Below are 24,481 nucleotides of genomic sequence, written 5' to 3'. Positions count from 1 at the left end.
CCATTTATCTTGGGAGAAATTAATCAAGGGGTATGCTGAAGCCAGCTCTCATCCACTCGTGAAAGCTGGTTGTTAAATTTTCAGTAAGATCTTTTAAAACTTGGAAATTGTCAAATGCAACAAATCAGGGCTTGACCTCTTGATTTCTTGAATGTATAGACTCAAGAAAGTGATGACAGAAATGTAAATGATGCAGATCAAACTTAAAAGTGTTTTTGTTGTTTATTTGTTTTCTGAGAGCCTGTTGTTAAACCTTTATCAGCACAACTTTGGGCTATGCACAAAGTCTGCCATTTCTAACCTGAGTGACTCTGAAAAAGTGACTCCATCTATTTAGTCATAGGCTCCTTCCTTCATTTATCAAACGGGAACATGAATCCCTGCCCTGTCTATTTCACAGGATTATAATGAAATTATGAAATTCATTTAAAAACTATAAACATTATACAAACATAAGGTCTCTAGGCCAGGGTTACAAGGCCCTGTGGTCTATTGCAGTGGTGAGAAGACCACTCCTTACAATGGCTGATAATGAAAACCTTTACCTTATCTTTTACTTCACATTTTCATAGGGGCTTTCAGTGCCTTGATTCAAAGGCATGAAGCACTACTGGTGGAATTTCAGTCACTGTGACAGGCTATGGAAGAAATATTTTGGGATGGGGTTTCAAGTGATTTCAAGTGATTTCAAGTGCCAAATAGGGCTGGCCCTCAACAAAACGCTGAAGTCAATACTATTGGGCTTTGGTTCCTTCTCATATTTCCTTCCTTTGCCCTAAGCCCCACTCTCTGTTTCTCCTTATCCTGGCTGTGCCTCCATACATCCCCTGATCACAGCAACAGGGCCCTTTTCTTTGCTAGTTTTCAATTACAAGTAATAGATTTCAGGCATGATGACAGGCAGCCTGAGAATACTTTCAGAGGGGGGAGACAGTGTCTATCCATCACCATGCAAAGAACTCATGCGAGCAACCACCTACTCTACCGGACCTGAGGCCAGCCTTGTCCACAGGCACTAAATGACCCAACTGAAAGCATTCATCTATGCTGGAATTAATTTCCCTGATCACAAAGTTCGCAACTGCACACACACACACACACACATACACACACGCACACACACCCTCTCTGTCTGTGTGTCTGTCTCTCTTCATTATCTCACTGCATCTGTCTCTCATTTTCTTCCTTCTCTCGGTTCACCTCTCCCCAGTAGAACAGGCACCTAATTCCTTTCCCTCCATCACTTTCATTCAACTAACAACTTTGCAAGCAAATCGCCTGTTGTCTTGGGGCATTAAATCAACACTGCCGCACAGATCTCTGGTCCAGAAAAGTGTATTTATGGCTTAAGATCGTGCTATGTTTATGTAACAAGTACTGTGCTCAGTCTCCTGGTGTTTACTGTCAAGACAAAAAAAATCAATAAAATGCTTGAGATTTTATCCATGTCATTTATTCATTCGTTCGTCCAACAAACATTTATTGGGTGCTTGATACTGGGCTAGGCTTTAATGGCGGATACAGAGATATGTATGAAGAGGGAAGATCACTGGATCTGGAGTCCAAGGAACTGGGCATTTCTAAGTGTGTGATCTCAGGCAAGGAACCGGAGCCTCGGGCTCCTTATCTATAAAATGAGGGGCTGGACCCAGGAGGTCTTTTAAGTTCAAGTGGAAAGGAGGCTGGATTTGAAGTCAAGAAGACCTGGGTTTGAAGCCAGACTCTGCCACTTAATACCTTTGTGACCTTGGCCAAGTCACTTCTCTCTGGTTTTTTCGTCTGTAAAATGAGTAAGTTGTACCTAGAGGACTTCTAATTGCCTCCCGGCTTGAAATCTCTGATCCCTTGATCCTATCATTTCTTCATTTCTTGCCAGGCTGAACTCCAGACCTCTCTGGCTTGCCCCTGTGCCTCCATTCCTCCCTTTCCTCACTTTTGGCTTCCTTTTCTGTGTTTTTTCCTCCATTTGAATATAAACTCCTCGAGGGCATGGACTATCTTTCTTTTTACTTGTATTTGTATTCCCAGGGCTTAGCACAGTGCCTGGCACATAGTAAGTGCTTAATAAATAAATAAATACTCGTTCTCTGACTGACACTGACTTTTCACTGACTATTTATTGGAAAGCCCTCCTGCAGAGAGTAGGATTTCAGCTGTCTTGAGGAAAACAGTCGGTGGGAGTGAGAAGGGAGTGATTCCAGGCATGGGGTACAGCCAGTGAAAAGATGAAGATCCAGGAAGTCGAGTGGTTATACGGTGTGCTTCAGGGAGAGGGAGAAGAGCCTTTGGGCTAAAGAATTGCAGCGTAAAGCAGGAGACAGAAAACCAGAGAATGAGTATTCTTAAAATACCAGTGTCCATAAAGCAGAGAAAACAGGACATGCCTTGGGCGCCTGGCCAAAGGGATGGGGCAGGTAACATCCACTGTCATGTCTAGGGGGCTCTGTGCAATTGCAGCAGTGGATTGATTGGTGAGAAACACAGAATCCTTTGGTAGCTGATTGTACCAAAAATTCTGCTGGGAGAATGGGGAGGGCGGGGTGGCACAGGGAGAGAACAGTATTGAAATGAGCCAGATCCACCAGAGGACTGATGGATCTTGGATTGGACCAACCTATTCCTGAAGTGTGTCCAGAGGGAACCAAACAGGATGGTAAGAAACCATGAGATCACACTATGTGACCTCTGAACTCTGGTATGATGGGAAAAGTGCTGAATTTAAGGTCAAAAACCTGGGTTCAAATCTTGTCTCTGCTACTTATTACCCATGGAACCTTAGACAACCCTCTTCCTGTTCCTCATCTCTAAAATAAGGTGGTAGGAACACATATCCTTAGAAGTCTCTTCTTGCTCTGAATCTATGATCCTGTGACTGAGGATATTTAAAAACCTAGAAAAGAGACCATCCCGTTGGGGTGATGATAGGTGGCACATATGTGAAAAACTCTCATGATCAATGGAATCTATTCTACCAGGTTCCAGAAGGCAAGAACTTGAAGCTGCCGGTACACATTGAAGAGAGGCAGCTTGTGACTTGTAAAGGAAAAGCTTCTGAATAATTAGAGTTGGGTAGAATGGTCAGTTTTGGTGGGTAATGAGCTCCTCTTCACTGGAAGTCTTCAAACAAAGGCTAAATGACCTCTTGTTGGGGACCTTGAGGAGGAAATTCTCATTCAGGTACAGAGTGAACCCTTCTGGGGTCCCTTCCAACTCCAAGACTCTGTGGTGAGAGTAAGTGAAGCAGAGCCTGGTGAAGATCAGGAGGAGAAATGCAGCTACTGGGCTTGAGTGTTGGGTCCTGTCTTTGTCTCTGAGTCATCACTGCCTTAAGTGAGTAAGGGGAGGTGGAGGGTGGGGGATGGGGAAGGTGTCACAGATGTCTGCATCAGTCCAAGGTCATGGCTCATGTTGTTCCTCAGCCTCCACCCTGAGACCATCAAAACTGATAGAGTAAATTACGAACGTTATGGCCAGATACAGCTCAATGTCGCCCATCTGAAGGGCACCAAGCACGTTTACTCCCAATTTTCTACCCCTAGAAAAGAGTGACACTGGCAGTTGATACACTTGAAGAAGAGTCCCTTGGTCCTCACTGAATACTTCGTTTGACTGTATTAGGACAGAGGTTACTCCACAAAGTAGCCTGTTCTACAGAGATGACCCTGAAATCCCAGCAGAGCCTCTCATTCTCAAACTTCTCCCAGCAAAATCACAGAATTCAAAGATTTATAGTTGTAAGGAACCTTAAAGGCTGTTTGGGTCAACTCTTTGATTTACAGATGAGGAAAATGAGGGTCATAGAGGTGAAGTTATTTGCCTGAGGTCACAAGGTAGCAAATAGCACAACCGTAATTCAGACCTCCAAATCCAGTGCCTTTTCCTCATATCATTCTTATCCTTCAACAGGCTCTAACTGAATTCTAGAGAGCAGCCTTTCCAAATTCCACGCTATGAATAAAGGGCAAACTTCTCAAGCCCATGTTCATTCTGGCCAAGGTTATGGGAATCTCTCAGATGATTGCCCCTCATTTCTGAGAAGCTCTCCTTCCCTTCCCATTCCTAAGACTCCTCTAGGGTAGCACGGGCAGATCTTTCACTCCATTCACTTACTAGGCTTTTTTTTTTTTTTTGCATTTCTCACTCTACTTACCAAACATTTATCTTGATCCCTGATATATTTAGCCCAGGAGCCTTCTGCTGATTGCCATATATCACCAGAGACAGCAGCAAAGGAACTGGAGCCCTGTGGGGCGAGCCATTCAAATGATTGCCGGTCAGCAGGGCTGTGTCAAGAACAGAATCCTTAGAGGTGGAGGGTCTATAAATACCCTGTTTAATTCTGATCTGTCTTACAGAGGGGGCAGTTCAGATCAGAGTTCTGCTTAAACCCTTCCCCTTTCCCCAAAATAACACAGGCTGGCATATTTCCACCCCCACTTCACCACCATTCCAGGCAAATCACCAGCATCTTTCCTAGGTCATAGAAACAAAGAATTTTAAAAAGGGCCTTAGAACCCAGAAATATCAGAGTTCAGAATGTTCATAGCTAGTAGAGGTCTTAAAATACAGAAATGTAAGCACTCAGAATATTCAGAGCTAGAAAAGAACTCAGAGGTCAGTTGGTCCAACAGGTAGGAAATTTGAGGCCCAGAGAAGCTGAATACTTTGCCCAGAATTGCACATCAAGTGAATGAAAGAATCAGGCTTAGAACCCAAGTGTCTCTAGTTGTAGTCCAATGCTCTTTCCACTAAAAAGTCAAGCCAAGACTATAAGGAGTCAGGTTACATCTACATGTAGTACCATTGGCAGGTTCTTTAGACAGGAGTTCTAGTGCTTAGATCATGTGCTACTTTGCTCTGATGACTTAAATCTGATCCTAATAAGACTAATCCTAACTTCACAGGTTCATTCAATAGACAAATATTTACTAAATATGACTGCTAAGTATTTCTATAACTGCTCTTATTCCTAGCCCTCTTCTAGGTAGTATAAATGATTGGAGCACAAACCAGATTGCACATATTTAAATGGAATTGTGAGGTCCTAAGTACTCTCCTACATAGGAGGCTAGAGAAATATGATATCAGTGTATGTTGGGGAAGTCAACATGGAGGGTATGGGGATGTGAATTGAACCTCAAAAGCCAAAAAAAAGGAGTTTCTCTATTTTTTTCTCATTTTCTCTAATAAGCGATAGCCACTACAGATAAGGTAATAAGCAGTAAGTAGCCACTACAGAAAAGGAAAGTGGTATGTTAAGAAGGCTAATCTGGAACTGGAAGAGAGGACAGATTAGATGGAGGAGACTAGAAGCAAAGAAACAAGTTAGAAGGCTTTTCCAATAGTCCAGGAGTGAAGTTATAGACTCAACTAGGCTTGTTGCCATGAAAATGGAAAGGGGGGATGGACATTTTGAAAGAAGAATCAATAGGATTTGGTGTCCAGTAGGAAGATGGAGTCCAAGACGATGCTGAAATGTTATGACTAGGTGATAAGAACAATAGTGGTCTGATTGATAGAAATAACAGTCAGGAAGGGAGGCCAGATTGTAGGGGAAGATGATAAGTTTTGTTGTATCCATGTTGCTCAGGTCTAGCCCCAGAGTTTGTAAAAGTCATAGGATCATGAGACTCAGAGAAAAGGAGACCTTATAGATCATCTATTCTAATCCCAGCATTAGATCCATTGTGTGTGATTTGTGAATGGAAAGAGTGTGAGAGTCATAGCTGAGGACCAGTTTTTAAAACACTGACCAGTCATGGGTATAAAAAGTTTTCCTGGGGACTTCACTATGCCTGGAAATCAGGTTTTGGGGATAGAGGATGATGAATCGGCATGTCTGATATGGGAAACCCACGATATATAAACAGTAATAAGAGTCCCATGTACTGTGTGTGATTTCTGGTGCAAGTATACTCAAGAAACTATGGAAAGGCTCAGAAGGTATTATCAAGGGCAAAGCCACTGCTGACCTTGTGACATAAAGCTCAGGCCTTTCAACCTTTTAAGACTTAAAATGAATTCAAATCCAGGGAATGCCTCTTAGGTAAGCAGACTCCACAGAGGTCTCAGTCTAAAAACACAGTTGACTCTACTGTGTGAGTTCCAGTTTAGAAATACCAGCCAGACACCTGAACTAGCCCAATTTTGTAGGCTGACTACATAAAAAAAAAAACTTCATAAAGGAGTAGATGCTGCTGCTTTCCTCACGGTTAGTGGCTTCATCTGCTGGCTTTCTCCTCCACAGGTTAATTTCCCTGGTGTCCAGGAAATGGTTAAAAACAAAAACCAGAACCAGGGAATCCAGACATGGAGTAAGTCATAGGAGAAATGGGGGGGATCTGGGTCAGAGTGTTCAATCAGGGGTTCTGGAGCCCCCCCCCAAAATTAATGTACATGAGAGTTCCAGCGACATTCAGGACTAGGGTATTTATCTTGCCAGTGGTCTCATTTGCAATCCATCACTACTTGCAAGCACCCTCTACCTCCAGCACTCCTCTGCATTCATGCCATCAGTGGGGCCTGGAAAGGACCTTACCATAATTACAGCCAGCATGAGCTCATATCCCAGGGGACACAGGGAAATATTGCTCTTCTTACAAATGAGAGAAGATCTCTGAATCCATTCGTTTGTGAAACAAATGGACATCTGTGCCGCTTTGGACATTGGCATTTAATTCCTGACACATTCAAAGCATTAGACATGACTGTTTACTCAGAGGCAGATGATCAGGCCATTACTCAAACATCACTAGGAGGGACAGAGGGGGTGGGGAGAGTGAGGGGAGAGGAGTCACATGAGTGAGTAAGGGGAGAGGAATCATGGGCAATAGAAACACCAGGCTCCTGCTGCCTGGAGCAGGACACTTATACCACTACCCACAGACCACAGACTTGGGGGCTTCTCCATAGGGGTGTAAGAATATATTCCTTCTCCCCCCCACACTTGTAGCCTTTCCTCAGCAGCCAGGTAATGAGCATCAGTTCTGAATGCAGCAAAACTGATCACAGGCAAGCATGAAAAATGAACAAAGGATTATCAAGTTAGCAGTCACAACAGTGACACAGCTTAGTTACAAAGGAAGGAAGAAGTGGAGGGACAGAAGAAGGAGGAAAAAGGGGGGATAAAATGAATGGAGGGATAGAAGAAGGAGGAAGGGAAGAAGTAAGGAATGGAGGGACAGAAAGGAAGAAGGAGAGAAGGAAGGAAAGAATAGAGGAACAAAAAGGGAGGAAGGAAGGAAGAAAGAAAGGAAAGGAGGGAGGGAGAAAGGAAGGAATGGAGGGAGAGAGGGAAGGAAGAGATAGAGGGACAGAAGAAGAAAGGAAGGGAGGAAGGAAGTAATGGAAGAATAGAAGGGAGGGAAGAAGGAAGGAATAAAGGGATAGAAAAAGGAGGGAGGAAGGAAAGAAGGAATGGAGGGATGGAGGAAGAGAGAGGGAAGGAAGGAATGGAGGGACAGAAAAAAGGGGAAGGAAAGAAGGAAGTAATGGAGGGACGGAAGAAGGGAGGAAAGAAGGAGAGAAGGAGGGAGGAAGGAAAAGAGGAATAGAAAAGGGAGGGAAGGAAGGAGGAAGGAATGAAGAGAGAGAAGAAGGAAGCAAAGAAGAGAGGGAGGGAATGAATAGGGGAACAAAAGAAGAAGAGGAAGGAAGTAATGGAGGGATCGAAGGGAGGGAGGAAGGAAAGAAGAAATAGCTGAGGAGAAAGCCTAAAGCTGGGGGGAGGGGAAAGAAACCTAGAGTGGGATTAGTTAATAGCATGAACAAAACACCAGAAATTAGAAGGTGTCATGAGGCAGGGAAGACCAGAATCTCACCCTACATGTAGCAGGGACTTAATATACAGCAGTTTGGATTGAACTAGACACCCTAGGGAAAAGCAACCACAATAGTAGCAATATGGAACCCTGGAAAGAGCAATGACTCAAGAGGACCCAATCCAGCCTGACACCTAACTACCTGTGTGACATCACTTAATCTCAATGGATCTCAGTTTCCTCATCTGTAAAGGGATAGGGTTGGACTAGATAACCCTTCCAGCTCTACAACTACAACATCAGTCATATCATGTTGCTGCTCAGAGTTCAGACTGGATCTTGGGGTGAAGAGGGGTGGAATGTCTGGAGAAGCACCCAGGACAGCTCATGATTTCTCTATGTACCAGAGAAAGAGGCCTCCAGCAGGCCTGGGAAGTGAGGTAAGGGCAAGATTGGACAGGTAGAATCCAGAACCAAGGATATCTTTCTTTGTATCCCTAGTGCTAAGCCGGTTTTGAGTCCCAGCTCAGGTACTTTTATCTCTGTGTGACCTTGAACTAGTCACTTAACCTCTCTAACCTTAGCTATCTCTTCCATGAATAAAAGGGGTTAACAGTACATATGCTATTGACATCACCAGGTTGGTATCAGATAAGTTCTTCATAAACCTTATAGCACCACATAAATGTGAATTACAATGATTACCTACAACACAGGGCTGTTGAGAGGAATAAATAACACAATGGATGTAAGGTGCTTCATAAAATTTTAAGTGCTATATAAATGTAAGATAGTACAACTATTATGGGAGACAATTAAGGGGCAGGGATATGTTCTCAAGGCCTAAAGAGAACAATCTCCCTTTGGTGGGAAGCCTTTCCCAATCCCCCTTAATGCTAATGTCTTCCCTCTGTTCATTATTTCCCATTTATCCTGTATATAGTTAATTTGTACATAGTTGTTTACGTGTTGTCTCCTCTATTAGATTATAAATTCCTTGAGAGCAGGGACTTTCTTTGACCTTTCTTTGTAACCCCAGAGCTTAGGACAGTGCCTGGCACATAGTAAGTGTTCAATAAATGTCTGCTAACTTAATTTGATTGGACTTTTACCCCCAGATGCTTAACATAGTGCCTGGCACATAGTAGGTGTTTCATAAGTGCTTGTTAACTGACTAGTGGCAACAGAAGGTGGTTTACCTCTTATCTAGCATGCTTCTAATGTTTTTCGCTACACCTACTCCATGGTGTTAGATTCCTCTGACTTCTGACACTGGTCCATCTGAAATAACAGGGCAGGACTCAGAAAGTACTGAGGATGTGGTGACCTTGCTACCAAATCATTGTTGCCTAGCAGATAGACCTCAGGTAGTTCTCCAGCACAGTCCAACACCTGTGCCCTTCTCAGGAATATGTATGATACAGGAGAAAATAGATACAGATACACAGAGGAAAGTGTCCGGGAACAACACATACCTTTCCACCGCAGCCTCATGGCCACAATGTTCTACCCAATGAAGTCTAACTTGGCTCTGTCTTACTCTCTCTCCTTTCTGCATAAGAGCTTTGCCACTGCAGTGGAGTGCGCCTAAGTACCAGCCAAGAGGCCCAGGCTCTTCCTACTTTTATTTGCTATCAACAGACATGATCAGAGTTGGAGAGAAACTAATATCCATGGTAGGGCTTCTGGCAGCTACTACTCACCTAAATCAACTGCCTTGTCTCCATGATAGTGATAACACATCGTCCAACCATTGCCCTACACATATATCCCTGTTGGTTTCCATGAGGTCAGCTCTGAGGCCTTCTGCTCTCTCTTTAGCATTTGGTGCTGCATTCTGGATAATGAAAGGATGCCAAAATCATCCTAGCTCACTTCCCCCTCTCCCTACCAAAAGAAACACTCATCCTGGGCTACAGACAGAGACTTTGTGAATAGGCTCGGTTCCCAAAGAGCTGTACAGGTGGGCGAGTTATCCCACTGACAGCGGAGGCAGAGGCGGGAGACTGTCTAGGTAAAGAGGCAGTAGGGAGAGAAGGGCCATCATTAGCATTTCATCCTTTCAAATAACTTCCAAAGCTCTTTGCGGTGTCAGGATAACATGGATTCTCTCTTTTACACAGATAGGAAAACTGAGGTCCAGGGAGAAGAAGAAAAAAAGACAAGGGGAAGAAGAGGGAGAAAGGGCATGAGGGGAGGAGCAAGAGAGAACCCAGAAAAGTCAGAAGCCATCTCCAAGGATGAATTAGAGCAATTAATCACAAATCCCCAACTCTTGGCCCCAGAGGACCAGACTACAGGAAGGGATGAGAGAATATCTGAATACCACAAGAGAACAGGGGAACCCATATGGGAAGCAATCTAGAATTGTCATAAGAAAAGAAGATGTTTGTAAAGAAGTCATAAAATGCTAAAAGAGAAATATATATAGTAATATAATAATAATAGCCAGCATTTATGTAGTGCTTTACACATTATGTTATAACCTTTGAACAAACACACAAGAACTTACATATCCAAACTAATGTCAAGTGGATACCACTGCTATTCACCATTAGTGGGCACACAACCCTAGATGGGCATAGTAAGACCTCCCCCCCCACCTGAACACACACATACACACAAACACACACACACACTGACAGATATCGCTCCCTAACCCTGGCCACAGACTGACCTCATTCAGAGTTTAACCACCAACTTTGGCCACAGATTGGCCTCCAACCTGAGCCACAGAATAAGCTCCAATCCTAGCCACAAAGTGACTACTAATGGTGATCACCAGCTGGCTCCTTAACACAGCTATATCCTAACCCAACCTCATGGACAATCTGACCCCTAACCCCAGACTTGAATGTCACTTAAAGCCTGGCCAGCTATCTCATTACTGTGTCCTTGGTTACAAGGAGAACTAAGTAAGAGCAAGTATGGCTCATTGGAGTCCATCCCTATGCACCTGCTAGCGAGTCAGCTGGTATTTTCCTTCCATGCCTAGGGCACTGTGTTTTCATTGTACTCTGGCTTTTAAACTTGGGGACTGAAGCAACGATCCCATATTTCAGTCCCAGGGCTATGAGGCAAGAATAAGCAAGGCACAGGCCCAGGAGAATCTGGTTATGGCCACTACACTCTCACAATTCAATTGGATTCAACAATTGAGATAAAGCTGCTACAAATAAACAGATTTCTAGGGTGAAGAGATGGGGAGAAAGGAGAGGGTTAGAATGGTCTAATCTCCTCCTTCCCCTGGTTCTCTGTCCCCAAATCAAGTGTGTTGGGAGCTCTGACAAAATGCCATCTGGCTTCTCCAGCTACACAATGGGACCAGCTAAGAGGCCCCAAAACTGAATCCTTTATAGAAATTCTATTGCCTACTCCTTGCCCCCTCATTAGCATTCATGAAATCAGCTATTCAATAAATCTCAAAGGAGAACCAAGCCACTGGTTCTCACATCCAAACATCTAGTCTAACTTCCATCTGAGAAGCTTTAAAGATAAGCAAACTAGGTGGCCATCTGTATGGCTTAATCAAGGGCCAGTGACAAGGTCCCCATGCTCCCCAAACATCTTTTTTACTATTTGTCATAGTACCTAAAATGCTATAATTAAAGGTTCATTCTAGATCTGAAGTCAAAAGTTCTAGGTTTTCATCTCAGTTCTGCCACTTATTAGCTATGTGACCCTCTTGTGAATTGCTTTCCCTCTCTGTGCCTCAGTTTCCTTATCTGCAAACTGGGGGTAACTATACTTGTATTGCTTACCTAGAGGGCTGCTGTGAGAAAAGCATCTTGTAGACTGTGATATACAATGGAAATTAGTTATTTTGGATATTTATAATTATTATTAAAAATGGAAATATCATCTGGTCTAGTCTCCTTCGACCCTTGGAGAGAAGCAATTTAAGTCATGATCAGCTGAGACCTCAGCAGTGATTAGGAGGTAGACAACTTAGGGAAATGCCCTGTGAAGTAGTTCATAAAATTGATCCCCAGGGTAGGGAAGTGCCAGGAGCAAGAGAGGTGATCAGCTTTAAGCAAGAATAGGTCATGCTAGTTTAATTTCATTTTCTTAAAAAAAAAAAAAAAAAGCACAGTTACTAAACAGTAGATTAGAGGAATGTGGTAGAGATTGGGTAGATTTTAGTGAAGTGTTTCCAACAAATGCTACTCTTGTGGAAAAGATGGAAAAATATGGGTTAGATGAAAGTATAATTATAGAGAGAATTGGTTAAATGACAAGCCACAAAGAGTAGTCATTAAGTAATTAAGAACAATCATTCTAAGTCATTTTGGAAGAAGGTCTCCAGTGGAATGCCACAGGGGTCTGAGCTTACTCATATGCTATTTAACAGTCATATCAATGACTTGCATAAATGGCAAGCCTATCAGATTTGCAGCTAAGAGAGGTCACTGGATGATAGAATCAGAATCCAAAAAGACTGACCAAAATTAAACAAAATAAAATTTAACAGGGATAAATATAAAGTCTGACATTTTGGGTTCAAAAAATCAGCTTCTCAGGTATGAGACTAGGGAAGCATGGTTAGAAAGCAGATCATCGGAAAAAGATCTGAGGCTTTCTAGTGAATTGTAATCTCCTTATGGCTTGGCTGTGATATGGCCGCCAAAAAGCTAATGCAACCTTGGTCTCTATCAAAAGAAAAATAACTTCTAGAAATGAGGTCTAGATTCACTTCTAGACACCATGTCATAGGAAGTAAATGGACAAGCTCTAGTGTCCAAAAGAAGGCAATCAGGATGGTGAAAGGCCTTGAGACCATACCATATGAGAATTGGTCAAAAGAACTTGTGATGTTTTTCATTGAAAAGAGAAGAATTGGGAAGGGGGACACAGTATAATAGCTGTCTTCATTTATTTAAAGGGTATCATGTGGAAAAGGAATCAGACTTGGTTCTGCCTGGACAGAAGTATGAGCAAAGTTGCAATGAGGAAAACTCAATCTTAATGTCAAGAAACACTTCCTAGCAATTAGGACTACTCCAAAGTGGAGTAGGTCTCCTGAGGACCTAGAGAGAGGTCTGCAAGCAAGAGCTAGATGACCTATTGTATGGAATGCTGTAGAGGCATTCTCTTTCAGGTATTGGTCGGACCTGACAGCCACTGAGGTATCTTCCAACTCTGAAATTCTATGATTCTGCAAGTAGACAAAGGGTTGCCAGTGGAGGAGATGGGAGGCCGCCAGAACCAAATCTCACTGACCTCCCTATTTGGGATCAAGCATCGTTTTCTCCCTGGAGCAAGGCCTGATCTTACCAAGCCTTGAGAGAACAGCCATCTGGTCAATGGGCCTGATCTCGAGATTGAAGCTGCCCAGAGTAGACTGGAAAACCTGAAGAAGTATTTATTAGTTGTTTAATCCCAACTCTCAGACAATTTACCCATTTTTGTCCTCTTCGTTGTTTTTTTAGCAGAAAATCCAGACGTAAGTAACATTTTTCCCTTCACTTGCAGCGGGCAAGACGCTGAAGTGTTAATTACTCACTATATTTGAAACCTTCTCCTTTTCTGAAGGAGCTGCCATCTCCCCATGAAACTACCAACCACTGATTAGAGTTCTGGACCGTGTCTGCCAAGGACTGGGAGGATTCCACCGTCATCCTCAACTTCCTGGAGGCTCATAACGCCCAGTGCTCGCTCACCTCCTGGGTCCGGAGAAACATCACAAGAGAAAATTGGGAGAAGACTTTGGTATCCTCAGGCCTCCTCTGACCCTTTCTGGGTACTGTTTCCTCCTACCAAGAAGCCCCTTTTCTCCCCAGATCCCCAAGATCTCTCCTCTTTCTCTCCACCTTCCCTTCCCACTATGAAAACCTGCTAATAGAACAAGATAAATAGTAATAGCCCACGTTCTATAGTACAAAGTAGTTTCTTCACAGCAATATTGTGAAGTGGGTAATATGTTATTATTATATAATTATGAAACATATTATCATTGCACAATATAATATGCCACATCCTATTATATACAATGTGTTATATGTTGTATATAACAATTATTATATATTATTATATTAATATCCCCATTTTCCAGCTAAGAGTCATTAAGATTAAATGACTTGCCCAAAGTCACACTAAGTATTAGGAGGAGGATATAATTGCAGACTTTCTAACTTTAAGTCACAATGCAAGACTTTGCCCTTCTTGAAAGGAGGGAAATGTTTCAAGTTTATCTCTATCTCCCCAGCGTCTAAGCAGTCCCTGCCACATAGTTGGTGCTTAATAAATGCTCAGTGTTTGGTTGATTTAAGTCATCCTTCTTTCCTTTCCACCAGAGTTGTTTCTCCAAAAAGTATCAGATAAAGACTTACAAGCCGGAGATGGGTGGGATCAGCTCCTTTAGTAAAACAAAGGATGGCTTTGGAGACAGAGGGCCTGGGTTCAAATCTCACTTGCTAACTGTGTGTCTTTAAACAAGTTACACAACCTCTCTGGGCCTCAGTTTCTTCATCTGTAAAGTGAGGCAGTCAGACTAGATGGCTTCTAAGGTTTCTCCCAACTCTAATTCAACAATCCCATCGGAGGACCTGAAGAGAAAAATTGATCTGGGATCAGAAAAACTATGTTCAAGCTCTATCTTTTTTTTAAGTTATTATTTTCTTTTTTTTCTGTTCTTTCTTTCAGAAAGAAAAGGTGTGACACTGAGGAAACCACTGCCTCTCTGAGACTCAGTTTCCTCATTTGTAATCCAGACTCCTTTTCTAGCTAGGAAAAGGGAGCTGAGTTTTCCCAGCTGAGTATTCCTCTTTAAAGGGCATTTCCCACTGCAGATTGATAACCCAAGGATTCCAAGGTTGAGAAAAACAGACAGCACCCAAATGTTAATGAACATGGGGGTGGTGAGGCTACCAGTGGAGTCAGACTAATAAGGCTCCCAGATAGAAACCAGCTGTGGGGAGCAGGCAATCAGAGATACTGTTTATTCTGCTTAAATTAAAAAGTCCCTTTCTCTAGTCAACTTAGCGTCCTAATGGACTCGGTCTCTCCTCTTGTCTCCTATTAAGTCCCATAGAGATCTGAAGAGTAAATCACCACCTGCTTCTAAACTCAGAGTTGGGTTTGTAACACCACCACTGACCCCCAGTTCAGAATGGCTCCCTATTGTTGACAACATAAAGCCCCCACCCCTTTGTTGTTTTTGTGGTTCAGTCCTTTTGACTCTTCATGAGCTCATTTGGGGTTTTCTTGGCAGAGATCCTGGAATGGTTTGCCATTTCCTTCTCTAGCTCGTTTTACAGATGAGAAAACTGAAGCATACAGGGTGAAGTGACTTACCCAGGATCACACAGCTAGTAAGTATCTGGGGCCAGATTTGAACTGAGGAAGATGAATCTTCCTGACTCCAGGCCCAGCACTCTATCCATTGTGCCACCTAGCAGCCCAATCCCTCAGTCTGACATTTATCCCAACCTTATGTCCTGGGATCACTTACAAGCACCCTGTGCAACAATCTGGCCCTGGGAGCTTCTCAACATACAGGCTCATTAGGGCATGACTAGGGGTAGGTGTAATTTTGCCTGGTGCCAGCACCTCATCATAAAGTCTAGACATACACACAGATGCAGAGCATATCTGACAGACTAGCTAAGATCTAGGAGAAGTTTAAGCCTACACAGTAATTACTCATGTATTTGACTTTATTCCTTTTGCTACTATGGGTATGATTAAAGGATTGTATAATCATTTTTTAAAACATAGGCCATTACAGCTAGAAGACAGACCTTAGGGAACCTCCATTCAATTCCTCTCTTTTTACAGATGAGAAAACCAAAGTCTAGAGAAGTGAAAAGATTTATCCCCGTTCATACAAGTAGTAAACAGCAGAGCTAAAACTCAGATCCAAGACCGTGTGGGGGTCAAGTCCATCCCCACTTAGCAGATGGGGAAACTGAGGCCTAGAGAAGGGAAGTGACCTGCCTGAGGTCCTGCAGTCAGTCTAGGGTGACTTTCTCTACACTGCGTTTCGAGGCCTACTCTGTGCCCATGCCAGTGCTAAGTACTGCAGGGGGTTCAGGGAAATCTGAGACATCGTTCCTACCCTCAAGAGGCTTACAGCCTAAGTGAGGAGGCAAGAAAACATTCATTTATAATGCCAGGCAGTGTATAAGAAGTGCCCAGTGTGAGAAATGATTATTAATAACCAATATCTTGGGGAGGGTCAGAGGCTCTCCCCTTTTTCTAAATTCCTCATTTTAAAAAGTTCCCTTTTTTCCAAGGATATTACAGATGAAGAGATTGCATGAACTCTGCTTGGATCAGACCCCAGTAATCTTGGAAGGAATTTAATCTAGGGTGGTGAAGTCTATTGTGTTCTGCTCAGGCTTCTTTGAATTGATAGCCTAAAGCTATGGGTGGTCTTAGTACAGAGATACTTTCCCAGTCCCAGGAATATTCAGCCTTTTATTTCAATATACCCCTGCTCCAATCACATTAACCAATTAGATTTTATTGCTATTTGATGGACCACCTCCTATCTTGAAGGGTTTGTGAGTCTACCCGCCATGATTGTCTTTGGTCTAAGAGAGACCCAAATGATCGTCCTTTTATTAATAACCTGCTGGCCTTTTTAATAAAATGATTAAATTACCCAGAAACTATGTCTCTCAAACTTTTTTAAATGTCACACCAGTGGTATAACAAATACAGTGGGAGAGGTCATTGTAGGCCAGGGCAGTCAGGGAAGGCTTCCTGTGAGAGGTAGGGCTTGCAGTAGGCCTGGAAGGATGGGCAAGATTTGGATAGAAACACTAGCTATGTGACTCTGGGCAAGTCACTTAACCCCAATTGCCTCACTAAAAAAAATTTAAAAAAAAAAGATTTAAATAGAAAAACAGGGGAAAAAGCATCAAGGCATTTCAGGAAGTAGGAAAGCTGTAAGCAAATACAGAATCTGGAAAGTGCAAAGTTCAGGGTTTGAGGAATAATAAATAATTCCATTAGTTAGAATCTAGGCTTCTCATAAGGGAGTAGCCTGAGAAAAGAAGAGTGAGACAAGTTGTAGCTAGTGCCTTGAGAGCATTGAATGCCAGGTTAAGGAGTTCGGAATCTCTTCAACAAGGAATGAGAAGCTAGTGGAAGCTGCTGGGCAGGGGAGTGGCACGATCCCACGTAGAAAGATTAGTTGGGTAGCAAGTTCGAGGTGAATTAGAGAAGAAAAAATGGACGGGTCCATGTTCTTCCATCGAAAGACCTTTAGAGTAACACAGGCATGGGAAGGGATGAGGGCGTAGCTTACTCTAGTAACTAATATTCTCCAGTAACATTATTCCTGTCTGTTGGGGTAACAAGGGCTGTTCCACCATCTATGCTCTGATAGGCCAGACAGGCAAGGCTCCGCCCTCTCCTATAAGGTGTGAGATCCTAGCATCACGCAGCCAAATGTTTGTGAAGAAATTAGGTTAAATTCTGAATAATCAGCTCATTAACCCCCTTGCCAGCCTCCAAAGACAGTCACAGAGCTGTCTGCGCGGTGGCTGTTGTCATCATTTATTCATGTGGTGTCCTGTGCGCCATGTTTTATTTATATGACGTGCATATTTATTAGAGGAGGTGGTAAACAAATTAGCCACCATCTGCTGTCACTGGCGTACGCCAGACACCCCTACTCTCACTTTGAAAAGGGGTTCCAAGACAAGAAGACGGAGACAGTAAGAGAGGAACAGCTCGCTCCATCCAAGAGGTCCTAGGTGGACAAACTCTGGAGCAGAAGAGAAAGACAGAAACAGGTGCGTGGGCAGAGTGAACAGGGAGTGGGGCTGCCCAGAAAAGATTCATTGAAAAGCCTAGAGCATCCTGATGGATTAGAGAGGACGGGGCTTTGGGCTTTGAGTCAGAAGATCCGCATTCAAATTCCTGCTCTCACACTTAGGCATTGGGGATGGGAGGACTTACTGGCCTTAAGAATCAGAAAGAGCCGCCCATTCCAAACTCCAGCAGCTGCAGAAAGCCTTCCCTGACCACCCTACTGACCTTTCCCTCCTTAAAGCTCCTGCTACATTCGCTGTTCAAGGCCAGACTCACATACCTACTGGCAGTGGGGTCACAGGACTATAAATTACAGAACTGTTGTCGATATGCAGAGAGTTTCCTCCCTGAAAGTTCCCTATACTTCATGAAATCACTCATCTAAACCAAAACAAATAAAAAATAACAACAAACACCTTCCCCCTCCCCAATAAAAGAAACCTACCCTACTTGCCTCACAGAGACAGTGGAAGGAAAATGCTAAAAATAATAATAATGGACATTCAAAGTTTTACATCTATTATCTCCTACAACCCTCACAACAAACCCTACTATCTCTACTTTACAGATGAGGAAATTAAGGCTAAGAAAGGTAAAATTACTAGTCCAGGGCCATACAACTTGTAAGTAGCTGAGGCTGATACCAAGGGCTATAGAATTTTAGGTTATCATGAAAGAGCTGAAAGGGGAACCTTAGAGCTCACCTTGTCTTGTGTTTCATTTTTTTAAGCTGGAAACTGAGGCCCAGGTGTCCTTCTCTCTTCTCATTCAGCTCTTATTGGTTAATCTATCACTTCCACCCCTAACTACATATTGCTGAAGGTCACACATGAAGGAAGTGACAGGACCATGAACCTATGTCTTGGTTCCCAAATAGGGAGTCTACTTTACTTGGAGATAGAAAGACTAATTCAATGCGATCAGCTCTTCCGATGGGTAGGCTCTCCCTTTTAATTAAATGGTAACTCCAATGGAATTGCCTTTTCTTCTTGTGACCTCTGTCTCTGAGCAACCTACCATGAAAGGAAGGAGACCAGATGGCCACTACTACTGCTTCTGGGTTCTGGGATTCTCTCATGTGACTTACAGGATCATAGATTCAGAACTGGTTGGGGGTCTTTGACATTATTGAGACCAAACTTTTCATTTTGTAGATGAGGAAACCAAAGCCCAGAGAAATTAAGTGACTTGCTCAGAGTCACACAGCTAATAAATAGCTGAAGTAGGATTCAAACCCAGATCTTCCTGATCCCAAGTTCAGTGCTCAGTCCACTATATCTCTCTGCCTCTCAAAGTTCCTTAGAATAACAGACACATGGAGTTCATCATTCCATGTCTCCTGTTCTATTGTGGGGGAACCTCAAAGGCATGGGAGTATTATGGGAGAATCCAAATATGTTGAGCACCCTGGATTGGTTTTTCTATCAGAGAATCCTAGAGAGGAAATGGACCTCAGGGAACTCTAGCCCAACTTCCAGCCCAGTACTAGAATCTGTTCTGCAGAATTCCCCAAGATTAGGGACAGCCTTGGGCAAGTCAATGATGAAATCACAAATCAAGACTTCTTCCTGCTCCTCCCCCCACCCCATCCCAAGTCATCTAATTCTGATTAAAGCCTATACACAAGCATTTCTTTGTAAGTAGCTCAAAGGAAACTCAGAGCAAAAGTAGAAGGGAGGAAGGAATCAGTAGAATGGGGGCCAATCCATCAATCTAATTCAAGGACAAAAACTCAACCTCTATTCCAGGAGTTCTCAAAGTATGGTCCAGGAACCCTTGGGAGTCTCTGAGACCCTTGAAGGGAGATCATAAGGACAAAAATATTTTCATAATAATATTAGGACATGATTTGCTTTTTAAAATATTCTTTCCTTTTCCAACTATTTATCTGTGAAAGGCTGGCTTTTTTCATATACTTTAACAAAAACAGCATTAATCACAACAGATTGAATGCAGAAGCAGACATGAGAATTCAGCTGTCTTCTATTAAGTCAGACATGAAAGAGATTTGTAAAATGTATAAAATGACACCACTTTTCTCACTAATTTTTTGAAAATAGTTCTTTAAAGTTATCTATGACAACATACAATAAGCTTACTATTGTTAGTTGCAAATGAATTAATAAAAATGTTTTTAAATGTATCAGTTTAATTTTAATACAGTAAATATCAATAGATATAACTCACATAAACCAAGACTCTTGGGGTTCTCTGTAATTTTTAAGACTGTAAGGGGTTCTCAATAATTTTTAATGGTATAAAGTGGTCCTGAGACCAAAAAGTCTGAGACCTAGTGGGCCAGAGAACTCATCAGTAATCACAAAGGGAAGGGACCCAAGAGTGAATGGCAGCCAGCCAGCAGCTCTGAGCAGAAAGAGACATCCAGAGCTTGGCACATACCCCAGAGCCCCCAGTATTAGGTAATTCACCTCAGAGATGTGAATGAGACATGGGACTGACTGCCATATGCCTGGGGCATGTCAGGCACTGACCAGAGCACCTCCTACTGGAGTCACCAACATAGTTGTTTGTCCTTCATTCTTGAAGAGGACCATGATATCATGGAGGTGATGCCATGACATGCAAGTGAAGTGGATTTAAGTGAGGGAGAGCTTTGCAAAGTCACCAGCCTCACTTTTTCCTCTGGAGCCATGCGGGTCCAGTGGCCAGATAAAGATCAGGACAACTGGAGATGGCCCCAGATGTGGTGGAAGACCTTGGCCTTTGTGAAATAGGGAAAAGAATTTTAGACTTGAGGTCAGAAGAATTGGGAGTTCTGCTATTCACAAGTTACTTCAACTTCTGTGAACTTCTCTTTCTTTGTCTAAAAAGCAAGGGTACTAATAGTGGTATTACCTGCCTGCCAAGGTTACTGTAAGGACCAAATAAGATAATAGATGTAAGATGCTTGGTTAGCCATGAAGCTATCAGCTCTTCTTATCATACTCCCTCTCCCAGAGTCTCTATCAAGAATCACTGTCATCTTCACCCTCCTGATCACAGAATAGGCAAAAAAGGAAGGATGAAAAAACCTCTGGATGCCCCCAGGATGACTCCAAAACTAGTGGGAGGGGCTTAAGTTGGGGAAATTTACCAGTATATATGGCAGCATCATGTGGCATTTCTTGGTGTGGAATTACCCCTGGTGAGCCAGTCCTTGACCATCCCAAACATCACCAAGTAAACATTTTCTGCATCTCCAATCTCAATGACAAATCAAGGTCTTCTGAGATGAGAACCCTTCCTCTTCTCCTCAGGTCCTTCTAATAAAAGAAGACCCAGCCTCCTCCACCAAGCCTGGCTCTGCATCAAATCCAATAATTAATTTCCACCCTTGGAAGCTGCAGGAACATCACTTTCTAATGTGATTAAGCATAAGACTCAATGTCGCTTTCCTTGTTGTTTTCTCCTGGCACACGGAGACCTCCTCTCACAGGGTGGTCTCATGGGAAAAGTCACACACAAAGAGTTAGTCAACATAGGAACCTAGTCTCAATTCTGTCGCTTATTACCTCTGTGAATTCTCTAGACATCAGTTTCCCCATCTATAAAAATAAGGAGAATCATTCCTGTCCTGTCAACCTCCTAGGGGTAGTTGTGAGATTGAATAATTATAGGATCTTAGCTGCAGACCTAAGGGGGACCCTGGAGAGCCTCTAAGTCCAAACCTCTTATTTTATAGATAAGGAAACTGAGGCCTATGGAGGTTAAGTGATTTAACCAAGGTAACACATGTCATAAGTAGGTAAGGATTTTAATTCAGGTCCTAACAGAATTATATTAACAGATAAAAGATTACACTTTGATATTTTGGGCAAGATGATAATACCTCAGCATAGTGGAAAGAGTGCTAAATTTCTGAATCATGAAGACCTGTGTTCATAGTCCATCTCTGACACTGACTAGCTGTGTGACCATAGACAAGTCACCAAATATCTCTGAGTCCCAGGCATCAGTAAAATCTTGTCAGCAAGGGTCTGTATTTGTAGATGGAATTCCCACATTGACAAAATCCTATCATACTTCCAGCAGCACTCTCTTTGATTCTTCATTGGAGTAGGGAGGGGGGGCTCTGGGTTCTCTAATAAACACAGCAAAGTCTCCTGTCAAGGTGGAAGGTCTTGGAGCAAGTGACTCTGCAATCTGTATTTTAAGAACCACTCCATGGGGGCAGCTAGGTGGCACAGTGGATAGAGCACCGGCTGTGGAGTCAGGAGGACCTGAGTTCAAATCCAACCTCACACACATAACACTTAGTAGCTGTGTGACTCTGGGCAAGTCACTTAACCCCAATTGCCTCACCAAAACAACAACAAAAAAAAACACTCCAACTAAGTATAGGGACCCTCACTGCCAAGAGGGCAACTCCCAGTAACTACCTTACTGTAGAGTAAGACGGGGAAAGGGGGTTCTGAGTCACAACAGCAGAGAAAGTAGTTAGAGCAAAGAAATCATAAATGATTATAGTATAAAATACTGCAGTTTATTAAAATGTGTCATCATTAAAATAATGAACCTAAGAAAACCTCATATATGAGCTGTCGGGGCGGGGGGGAAATGGTGCCTTCCTCCTTCCCACATTGCTCTTCCCTGTTCAATTTGTGTTCCTAGGCTCTTCTTAGGCATCGTCTGAGCTCATAGCTTAGACAGGGAGGTTTTAGCCTAGAGGTATTAAAGACATCTGGCCGCTGTCTTAGCACTACCATTGGAAAGGAAGGGTCTGTGGTCTTGACTTGATTTGACCTGGTCTGTGAAGCCAAAAGGCAGAAGGGCACCAGCCCATCTCCCCATTCTGAGGTTGACTGTAGACAACAGATGAAAAGCAAGAATGGAGTTCCCAGGTTGGCTCATTAAGCCACGGCACTAGAGCTATGTGCTTTGGAAGGAGGAAGAACAAAAGAGCCAAACAAGATCTTGGCACAGGGAAGACAGAGAGTCTGATCACAGGGATGCATTTATATGCCTGGTGTTCTCATGCACGGTGTCCTCAAGGAAAATAAGGCAGAGAGGGAATAATCGGGACCTGGTACATACAGTGATACTCAAGACAAACAAGAAGATAGAAAGAATCTCCTGGAACAACATCCCATCCTGTGAGCTTACAAGACATTACCATTGGAGACTCACAAACTCTGCCATATGTGTGCACCTGTAGCCATGAACGTCACTGTAAGACAAATTTATGACAAAGGAAAGGACGCAGCCAGTAGACTAGAGATTTCCCACTCTTGTTTTAAGTCCTAAAATGACAAATTCCCTGCTGGCTTTGCATTATGAATGAATGAGTAAAGCATTATTTAAGTAATTAGTATGTGCCAAGTGGGGCAGAGTGGTGGTATGGTGGATAGAGCGCTGGTCATGAAGTCAGGAAGACTCATCTTTCTGAGTTCAAATCTGGCCCTAGACACTTACTGATTGTGTGACCCTGGGCAAGTTACCTAACCTTGTTTGCCTCAGTTTCCTCATCTGTAAAATGAGCTGAAGAAGGAAATAGCAAACTATTCCCATATCTTTGCCAAGAAAACCCCAGATGGGGTCATGAAGAGTAGGGCATAACTGAGAAAACTGAACAACAATAACGTGCAGTGTTGTGCTAAGTGCTAGGGATATAATGGAAAAATAAGACCACCCTTGCTCTCAAGCACTCACATTCTAATTGGAGAGGTAAGAAAAAGTAAGGAATCTGAGTTTAATTAATGACCTGAAACCAGGCCATGAACCTTATGGGTCCTTGTTCTTAAGTCTTCTGTCTCTGCAAGGTCTTGAACGTCTGTAGATAAATCATCCTACTTGCTTCCAGAGGCAGCTGGGTAGCACAGTAAAGAAGGTATGGGAGCTAGAGTCAGGAAAAAAGAAGTTCAAACTTGTTAAATGTTTGTTGCCTCTCCTGACTTGGTTACCAGCTGTGTGACCCTGGCCAAGTCATTTAAACTCTACTTGTCTTACTTTGCTCATCTGGAAAATGGGGATGATAGTACTTACCCCCCAGGGGTGTTGTAAGGATAAATGAGGTAATATTTGTAAAGCTCTCTGTAAACCTTAAAGATAGATAGACAGGTAGATAGATAGATCTAGACAGATAATATAGGTAGTAGATATCTAGATTATATATCTAAATTCATATATCTATATTATACATATACATATATAACATACATAATATATATATATTTATCTTTAAAGTTCATTCATTCATAATGCAGGATACTTAAAAGAAGAGTGGGGCATCTCCAGTCTATTGTCTACATCCTTCCCTTTTCATAAATTTACCTGACGGTACCATTCATGCTACAGATGCATATAGGACATATACATGCATACCACACACACAAACATATGCACACATACACACATGCACTTGCACACATACAAATACATACAGACATATATATATGTCTGTATGTGTGTGTGCTTTTAGTAGTAGAAAATAGAGATAGTTTCTTATGTTTATCTTGGCTCAATAAATATTGGTCTCCCTGTCATTCATTCAGTCAACAAGTATTTATTGAGACCCTTCTGTATGTACAGCATTTGCGAAATGCCTTCAGAAATCCAAGGAAAGGAGCATCTGACTAAGGGGATGACATGTGAGGGCAGAATTTGGGTTTCTGAACCACTGACTAAAGGACTGGAACACCAAGCTCTTGGCCACTTGGACAGAGTGCCTCTAACAAGTGTGGTGAAAACTATTTGCTTGGACTCTTTTGAATTTGATCAAGAGGGCTTCACAAACTGAAAATGGAGGAGAGAAAACTGCCCAAGTAGAACTGCCAGGCTTGCTAACAGAGAGCAGCAAGTGTAACATAGGATAAACTGGGGAAAAGAAGATCAGTAATTCATGGGAGACGATATCCCCCCACAAACTTGTCCACAGACAAATGCTCATTGATCTTGTATGAATCCCTGAGATTTGGTAGGATGAAACTCAGGACTGACATAAGACTATGGAAGGTTTTATC

At 42.7% G+C, this 24,481-nt stretch overlaps 1 protein-coding gene across 1 annotated transcript in view; it reads right to left on the bottom strand.

The window, feature by feature from the left end:
• GRIP2 (glutamate receptor interacting protein 2) overlaps nt 1-24,481 on the bottom strand; it is a 407,694-nt gene that overhangs the window by 320,090 nt on the left and 63,123 nt on the right. The gene's annotated exons all lie outside the window — the stretch shown is intronic.

Source organism: Vombatus ursinus, unplaced genomic scaffold (assembly GCF_900497805.2).
Source record: "Vombatus ursinus unplaced genomic scaffold, bare-nosed wombat genome assembly UNPS02014773.1, whole genome shotgun sequence".
NCBI lineage: Eukaryota > Metazoa > Chordata > Mammalia > Diprotodontia > Vombatidae > Vombatus > Vombatus ursinus.
Note: the sequence above shows the minus strand (reverse complement) of the source record. Positions and strands in the feature narration are given on the sequence as shown.